The sequence below is a fragment of the Lagopus leucura genome, unplaced genomic scaffold, assembly GCF_019238085.1.
Source record: "Lagopus leucura isolate 7727_CA_CO unplaced genomic scaffold, USGS_WTPT01 Super-Scaffold_100004, whole genome shotgun sequence".
In the NCBI taxonomy this organism is placed as follows: Eukaryota; Metazoa; Chordata; class Aves; order Galliformes; family Phasianidae; genus Lagopus; species Lagopus leucura.
In genome coordinates this window covers 32,885,831-32,893,893 of record NW_024962264.1, presented here as the reverse complement: position 1 = coordinate 32,893,893, position 8,063 = coordinate 32,885,831, and the positions used below count along the sequence as shown (strand labels likewise).

Genomic DNA, 8,063 nt, shown 5'->3' with positions numbered 1-8,063 from the left:
GTTTAATGGTATCACTTAGGAACCCGGGTCATGAACCAGAGGCCTGTTGGATTAGATGCGAAACCAGTAAAACGAATAATGAAAAACCGGTTTCTGCAGGCCTTTTGTAAGCAGCAGCAGAAGTACAGGGAGAGGCAGACCAGCTGTCACAGCACATCAGCAGCTTATGTTTTTAGCAGTCCCTCATGGTTGGTTCAGAGGGGATTTGAATGTGGATGCAGGGGTAGCTTTACAACCAGTTTTTGCGAGACATGCAGCTCGTATTTCATTTGATAGAGAAGGGGGAGCCAGAAGATACATAGAAAATTGTAACGTTGTTATAGCTAGGATGTTTAAAGGATATCAGAGAGGAAAGATTAGAAGGGAGAAGCAGATTTTATTAGTAGGATAGACTTATTTGGGGGGAAAAACCTCACAAGATCTTAAAAAGCACTTCTGTGCCTTAAAGATTTCTTTTCCTAACATAGCATACCATAAGAGAAAATATAACTACCCATAAAGCTTTTCTTGTTTATAGAGAGAACTTGCATAGCCTATGTGATCATGCTCAACTTTGGCTTCACTTATGCACTGATGAGTGATGTAAGATAGCTTCTTGTTGTCTAGAAAATCACTGGATGTTCTTGCCCCTCCTAATAAATATGGATGGCGGTCATTAACTCTGTGTTTTGTGCTAAGCACAGTCCTGTACTGATCTGACGCTAATGCCATAAGTACAAAATATTTTATGAAATCAGGAAAAGGTGAAGTTGGAGAGGAAATAAATCAGACTTGAATTTTATGTGGAGATTAACTGTTACAGAGCTGTCTTAGTGTCTGCAAGATTAACAGGTCAGAACTTCTAGCACTGAGTTTTACATTTGCGAGCATTTTAGACATATAAATAATACTGGCAGTAAAAAAAATCACTGGAAACTTTGTGAGCAAAAGTTGCTTTTAGTCTTTTCCTTTTTTTAGTAACATTTTTCTTCAGTAACATAAGTTTTTTTATTTTTTTTTTCTGGATACTTTTACTGGTATACGTCTTGAAAGAAAAAGAATCAAATGGCTCATTTTTCTCTGAAAAAGCATATACCTTTTCTCCAAGGTCTTTCAAGTGTTCACTGAAATATAACTATCTATACAATAAAATCAGAACCTTTCTAATATTTTTTCTGAATATCACTGATAACAAGAAATATTGCTGTTATTATCTCGGATTCACTAGTTACTTTGGCCCAGCACATAAGCTCTGCTGTATTTTGTGCGCTCTCTGTCACACTGTAGACTGTTGAAATGTTCCATATCCTCTATAAAGCTCATTTTCTCTACCACTTTTCTTCTTTTAAGTAGATTGACTAATACTGACCACAAAGCCCACCCCATGGTCTCATCAGCATGTGTTGTGAAAAAAAAAATGGAAATCCATAATAATAGCTACTACAAATTGACAGGAGAAAGAAATTCTGTGTTTCCCAACAAAATTCCTGAATGAAAAGGACCAAACGTGCTCTGACATACATACAGACATCTCACTCGGGAAAGGAAATTAATCAGAGTCCTAAGAGCAGAACCAGTGCAACTATCACAAAGGTGAAATAGCAACATTAGGAGGATTAAGATAACTGTTTTTCATAAGCGAAGTACAGTCATGGCCGAAAAAGATATGGCATGGTGAAGTAGGAATCCAGGAGAGGGGTGGCCTGGTTGGCCGTGCGTTTAGCTGAAAAGGAAAAGAAGCAACATGACCATGTGTACATCTCTAAATCTTTGAACTTATACTCTGCTGCTTTCAGAGACAACGGAGAAATGTGGGAACTTCGACTATAGGACAGGGTAGTTGGTGATAAAGTGAATGTGTTGACCTGTTTTCAAGGTCAAGTGAACCACATTTTAAAAATTCCCATCTCTCTTCTTTTATAGCTTTTACAACTTGGCTGTAGATATGGCAATATAGTATCTAGCACTACATGCCCTGAACTTCAGTAACCTACACTAGAGGATTGAGGTCTCACCTCCTTCTGTAGCCGTAACACAAGAAATAGGCTTATGTATAGTTTCCTTCCAGTGGAAAACTAAGGCATCTCCATTTTTTTTCTCTGGTTGTTTCTTCTGAGGAATGGAGAGCCTATTCTTGGCCCAAGGAAAAAGGCAGGCCAGAAGGCTGCCAACTGCCAAGAAATTCTTGCCTCATTGACTGACCCTTTATGGATTGGTATGTGATGTGCAGCACAGCAGCTTGCTTGGAGTCACCATCTCTGGAGGTGTTCAAGAAAAGGGTAGATATCATGCTGAGCGACTTGGTCTAGAGCGGTCACAGGCATAGGTACACGGCTGGACTATGTGATTTTAATGGTCTTTCTAACCTAGATGATTTTGTGGTTGATTCTATGATTACTTAGGAGTGCATTGGCTGACTGAGCAATGGGGACAGGGAACACAGAAAAGGCATGGGAAAGCTTACTTCTGCAAAGCAACAAATATCCTTCTCTTGGGCAGCATTGTGCACTCTGAGCTTGCTTCTGGTATGCCTAGTTTCTGAACAGATTGTTTTTTATTTGGCATAAAACTGAAAGAAAAGTACAGGACTTATTAATATTTCTCCCATGCGGAAAAAGCAAAGCATTTGTTTAACACCATATGTAAAATGTATAATTAATATTCAGAGAAAAAATACTTATTTCTCTTTAATGCAAAACCTAATACAGTAAGTGCTAATAGCTAATATAGTCTATACTGATGATGACAGAATACTTATCAGATTCAATTCTTACATGGTTCATGCTAATTATACTACTTATTTGCTAGTTAGAGATGAGACCTTTCTGCAACTTCTCATAGTGTGTCTATTGCAGTTTGTATTAGGAAGCTACTTAACTGTATGATGTTAAATTGTCATGGTTGCTTATTTTTGAGCCAAATGCTTGCAAAATTACTATGCTTCTGAGACAATATTTGGGAATCTGTTATACCTGCTTCTATACCTACCTTCTGGAGTCCAATATGGGAGACTCTTCATCAGTCAGAAAGCTTAAATACGCCTAGAAAATAAGCTATGTACTGTGTGTGTATTTGGAAGAGTTGATATTTCACATGGCCTTGAATTTAAGACATTCATAATTTTAAACAGAATTATGTGGCTAAGGAAAGTGTAATTTCCAGTGTGGTCCTGTAATTGCTAATGTGTAGGCTTGACCTGCCACATATGTAGACTTTTGAGATCGTAAAAGTAATGTGAGATTTTATGTAGGAAGCCCTCTTTGAGAAGAGATATAAACTCTGTGCTTGAGCCTCAGCATTTAGAACAACAGTGAAAAAAAACACGAGCAGCTTTTTGATAAGACAAGCTTCCCTCCTTCCCTGCTTTTAGAAAGCATTGCTTGAAGTTGTTCTTGCTTGTAACTTAGTGGTTAGAAGCAGTACCTTCCATAAAATGGCTTCTCTAACACAACTGAAAACGCCAATTCCTGAAGTATTGCCTTTTGTATATGCATTTCTTCCCTGTTTTTACTTACTGAGTTTCTAACTTACTGGAAAGTTGCATGTAGTGACATCTGTGGCAGAAATGCCTTTTACATAAGGGATATGTTGCATAAAAGCAACATCCAGAATTGTTTTAAATTTTTTTTCTGATGATCTGTGCCTCAGGAAGGGAAGATAGAGGAGGAACAGAAAAAACCTTTGAAGAGAATGGAAAATCCATTTGCACAGATGTCTGGAAAATGGGTTTCCTCCCAAGCTGTTGTAATACTTTTGAAGAAATCATTATGTTACCTTTTAATCCTCTAGTGCCAGCAGTTGCCTGTGTGACCAGACATTGACAGCAATGCTCTGTGTCTGACAATCTTTCCTCAGTGTCCACATGCTAATTGGATTTGTTCCTGCAGAAAAGCACACTTGGGCACATAAACAGAAGCATTTTTTTCATTTTCACATTTTGACAGAGATTAAGAACCGCAGGTATTAACAGGACCTGTCAAACCATATGGAACACCATTCCTTTTTTTGGCATCGTGTATATCCTGTCCCTATAGAAAGGAAGTACTACTGCAAGAATGTTGGCATCTGCATTGCTTGCTATAGCCTGTGTGCTGAAATAGTGGTATACTCAGACTTATTTCACCTTTTTGCTGCACATTACAAATCAAACATTATTCCAGTATTCTTTGTGCATCTACCTTGATATTCTTTCACTTATATACATGAAAGGTAGAAATCTGCATTCGGTTGCATTACTCTTCCTTACATCAAATATGGTGCTATACACATGCGCACACGGCACATGGTGCTGTATCACACATGAAGTTACAAGCTCTTCTGTCCACAGAATACCTAATTTCCACTCATTAGTTCCATCAACTTCACCATTGTATCCTAGGGAAAAGAAACTGCAATCAGCTGCCGGTAAAAGAAACTCTTCTTATGTTGGCTGATGCCTTGTTCCATTTTAGTGGCACTGCTGGGTGCACACAGAATAGTTCTGTGGTTTTAACTGCATTTTCTTATGTTAAGCTTTTCTTATTTATTAGAGTGATAGATTATCTCATGCTCTAAATACTGCTATCAGTTGTTGACAGCCAGGCCTCCATCCTATTAGTCAAGTAGATAGTTGAGCTATCATTACAAATATAGAGGTAATACTGTGTAGTCAGAATGATGCCCATGTAAACAATACTGCCTTTGTACTCAATACTGAGGCACAAAGCTATGCCACTCCTTCAGTAACAAGGCTCTGCTTTAATTGCTAGCAAAATCTGGAAAAGTTCTTGTTAAGGATGTCTCTTCATATAAAACACTTTATTGGGCACCCTTGGGTAGGAAGTGGTGAGCCAGACTGATTGCTTAAGCCTCAGACACTGAAATTGTAATTGTGTGCATTGGTGACCCTGGGATTTGAATTAGAGAAAAAAAATCTGTTTTTAAGATCATATTGCTGTTAAGATTTTTTTAAAGGAGGCTATATTCCAGTTGTGAGGATGCCCCCCTTTCTTCCCCCTTTCTTCCCGCTTTCTTCTTTTTGTACAATTCCTTTGCAAGAGTGATGCAGATGTTATCTGAGCCTTGTTTACTCTGCCACAGACAAAGATGATATGCCCAAAGTCAGCTAAGTAACCTCTCAAAGCCACTTAAACCTGCTCACTTAAGCCGTGAGCAGACACATGATAATTGGCTTTCTCCTGGTAGTAAGTAGAGCTATGTTAAATGTGGGCCTGAGGGGAACCTCTGTTTTGGGTTGTAGTTTATTATAAGGTGAGGAAATTACTGGACACCTCCAGCTGCCATTAATCAGCCGTGGAGCCTGACTGGAGCCAAGCGAGAGGCCTGTGGGTGGATGCCGCTGAATGGCAGGGAAATACAACGAGACAGAGACAAATGTTTTCCAGCCTAGCAGCACTAAACTCTGCCCTTTCACAGTCCTTAACATGCATGTTCAAATTGATTTAGTCTGTTTACCCCCTCAGCCTAACCATCTATTTCCATCCAAGACTGACAGGTTTATGTGTTGCTACCATGTTATTATGTGTGGCTGTGCAGCCAGTAGCTATAGTGTTTCAGAAGGGCTCACTTCCAGACATAAAGAAGAGGGAGGCGGGGAGCTTCAGTCACTTAATTCCCTTTTACAGGGTGCAAAACATGTTGAGCATGACACCAATTCTCTCTCTCTTTCTTTCCTTCCTTCCTTTCTCCCCCTGTCCCTCCCCCTTTTATTTATTTATTCATTTATTTATTGATTTTGGGTCAGCACACACCATGAAAAAGCCTTAAATAAACTTGCATGCTTGAGAAGCACATCTGTCAGGTGATGTAAGTGTCTGGCATGCTTCCCTTCCTGTTTAGCTTACAAACATGCTGTTCAGTTCCTCCATGGCTCTGCTGTGCTGGCGGAGGCTGCTGGCAGAGGTTCAGCAGGAAGGAGCGCAGGTAGCAGTGCCCTGAGATGCTCTGCACTCTTGGCTCCTGCCCCACTGCCCAACTGGAAGCTCAGCCTGCTGGGGTGCCAGCAGTACAGAACTCATTCTTTGTGAGCCTTCAAAACATGGGAATGTGGGGAATTAATGGGAAGCATTGTTGGGTTATTTTGCATTTTTTGAGGAAGAAAGCATCAGCTCACTATCTGAAATTCTAATTTCAGAGAGTTTGACTCCCCTAGCCCTTCCCGTGACTTGCACCACATTTTGGGAGCTGGAGGTCTCAGCATGATAAAAGTATAGAGGGAGGGACAGGATGTGGCTCGTTTTATCCACAGATGGCTTAGGTTGGAAGGGACCTTAAAGATCATCTTGTTCAGAACACTTGCTGTTGGCAGGTTGCCGCCCACCCGATCAGGTTGCCCAGGGCCCTATTCAACATGGCCTTGAATGTCTGCAGGAATGGGACATCCACAACCACTCCAGACAGCCTGTGTCAGTGTCTCACTGCCCTCTGAGTAAAAAATCTCTTCCTAACATCTAACCTCCATCTCCCTTCTTTTAGATTAAAGCCCTTCCTCATTGTCCTGTCTTCTGACTTCGTAAAAGTCTGTCTCCCTAATGCTTGTAAACTCCCTTTAAGTATTGGAAATCCGTGATGAGGTCTTCTCTGAACACTTTCTTCTCCAAGCTAAACAAGCCAAAATCCCTCAACTTTTTTTTTCTCTGATCATCTTTGTAGCCCTCTTTTGAACCCATCCTACCAGCTTCACATCCTTCTTGTGCTGGGGGCCCCAGAACTGGACACAGTACTCCAGATGGGGCCTTACAAGGGGCCCTTACAGAATGATCTTTATTTTGCCAACTTCCTGATTGGCTCAAACGCAGAAAGCTAAGCAAGACCCAAAGAGAAAGATGTGGCAGACAGGCAGGGAATTTTGAGAATCCCAACGATTACGTTTGCCCTCTGGGGATCACTTGCATCTGCCTTATGAATTCCAAGTTCAGAGTTTTAGGGTGCTCAGCTGGTTTTCTCTTCTAGTTTTGAAGGGTTATTTTTGCTCCTTTTCTGATCTCTTTTCTTCCAGAACAGCCTATACCCAAATTAACAATCAATTGTATAATTTTAAGAATCACAGGATCATTAAAGTTGTAAAAGACCTCCAAGATCATCTAGTCCAACCATCCACCTGCCACCAATATTGCCCACTAAACTGTGTCTCTCAGTGCCATACCTCCATGCTTCTTGAGCATCTCCTGGAGCAGTGACTCTACCAACTCTCTTGGCATCCTCTTCAAGTGCATCACCACCCTTTCTGAGAAGAAATTTTTCCTAATATCCAACCTGACATGTCTCCCCTCAGCCCCCATGCAATTTAAGGCCATTACCTCTTGTCCTGTTGAGAGCCTAAGGTAACGCCTCTTTCCATCTTTTTTGGATATGCACATACGTAAAATATGTGATAACTCAGAGCAATTGCATCAAAGTTACCCTGCAATTGTAGCATCTTCTGGCAGAAGGCTGCCAGTCAATGAAGATGTTTTGGTTTCCCTTTACTTTGTCCAACTTCATAACTTTGTTATGATTCTGTTGAGTCATAACAAGTTTAGAAACTGAAAATGAAGGCAAAAAGTACTTCACATAATCAAAATGCTGATTTCTGAGCTGTTACTGATATATGTACATCATCCTGCATGCCAGCGTACAGGCTGGCAGATCCCCTGCATTCTGTTTCACACTGAAACAATCTGCAGAAATGCTGCAGTATCTTCAGGACAGTTGTCAAGTTTTAAATAATTTAGCAACCTAGTGCAATAAACAGAACAATTGTAATCCACAGTGCTGCATGTCCCTTGTGGTAGTCCTGTCTCTGTTGGAGAGAAAAGATGTGTTAGAACATCCTAGAAAACAGCTTTCACAAGCAGGTGATCTTGCCTGACATGGTCTTGGACACTTTTTAGGGGTAATTTTCACCTAGAGAGACTGTACTGACATTCATATAAAATTCACACTGGGTAATGTCATTGTACTCTCTAAATGAACATTATAAAGAGCTAAAAATAAAGTAATGTCCTTACAAAATAAAAACATTGTCTTTTTAAAATGGTAACTGCTGAGTTCATATTAATCCTATTAAAAAGAATGAATATCTTATAACAGCATTGACATCATTT

At 40.2% G+C, this 8,063-nt stretch overlaps 1 long non-coding RNA gene across 1 annotated transcript; it reads right to left on the bottom strand.

Moving 5' to 3' along the window:
* Positions 1-1,086: 1,086 nt before the first annotated feature.
* Positions 1,087-7,590, bottom strand: LOC122179919. The gene is made up of 3 exons (XR_006178864.1): positions 3,754-7,590; positions 2,444-2,548; positions 1,087-1,702 (listed from the first exon to the last, which is right to left on the bottom strand). It is a non-coding gene; the product is annotated as an uncharacterized LOC122179919 (long non-coding RNA).
* Between the last annotated feature and the right edge of the window lie 473 nt (positions 7,591-8,063).